We start from the raw sequence: 995 nt of genomic DNA, 5'->3' as shown, positions 1-995 counted from the left end.
CCGCCCCGCCTAGCACTGCCCCCGCGGGGGTTGGCGTGATCCGCGATTGGCTGTAAGAGAGGGGCGGGGCCGTGTATTCCAAAGCCCGCTGGGAGCCTCGGATCCAGGCGTGGGAACGCCGCGGTGCACCTGGGGCGCCCGAGCCGCGCGCGGGCGGGGAGATGCCTCTGCGGGCGGGAGCTCGAGGCTGCTAAGTCGGACTAGGGAAGCGAGCGGGCGTAGGCGTGGGCAGGGGCGGGCCGGCGAGGGGCGGGCTCTGGATCTCGGTTTTGGCCCTTCTCTGCTCCCCGCGTTTGCCGGTGAAGTTTCAATCCTGTCTTTAAAGAATAAACCCGAGCGCGTGGCTGAGTGTGACCGAGCGTGTGTGACGTCTGGAGGCGCCACGGCTTAACTGAACCGCCCCACTCGCCGTCCCTTGTCTGGACCAAAACAGCTGACTGGCTGACCCCGGGGGTCACGTTTGCCCTCTTGGGGTTTTGAAAACTTTAAATCAAAATTACTTTTCTCCCAACCAACTCCCAAGGCTACTTCCGCGGCCTCTGGGCTGCGGGCAGATAAGGACGCGAGTTTCCCGACCAGGTACTTCACCGCTGGCGGTCGGAGGGTCTGAGAGGGCGGCCACCAAATGATTTCAACCTGCTCTAAATCAGTCATTTATTTGCATTTGGCCGCCGGGGCTGCGGATAATAGATCCCGCCTAGTCGACTGTGGGCTGGAGTTGTGTCTACTCTGGCGGTACAAAGTACTAGATCAACGACGCGGGTATTTCAGTACACCATTTTAATGGTGGCTCAAGTAAGGATTTGGGGCTTGAATTATCGAGATAAATACAACTCTTCACTCTCCCTGTTGTACGCACTCGTAGCAATGGAGTTAGGTTCCCGGATGAGCAAAAAAATTGAGCTTGGATGTTGACTTTTTTCCCTATAGTGTGAATTGTCTTTTTTGTGTGTGCGTGTGCATTAGCGTGGGTTGTATAGCCGTCCAGGAGTGCT

Source organism: Condylura cristata, unplaced genomic scaffold (genome assembly GCF_000260355.1).
Source record: "Condylura cristata isolate star-nosed mole 26May11 unplaced genomic scaffold, ConCri1.0 scaffold00001, whole genome shotgun sequence".
NCBI lineage: Eukaryota > Metazoa > Chordata > Mammalia > Eulipotyphla > Talpidae > Condylura > Condylura cristata.
The sequence above is the reverse complement of the archived record's forward strand: the minus strand, read 5'-3'. Positions refer to the sequence as shown.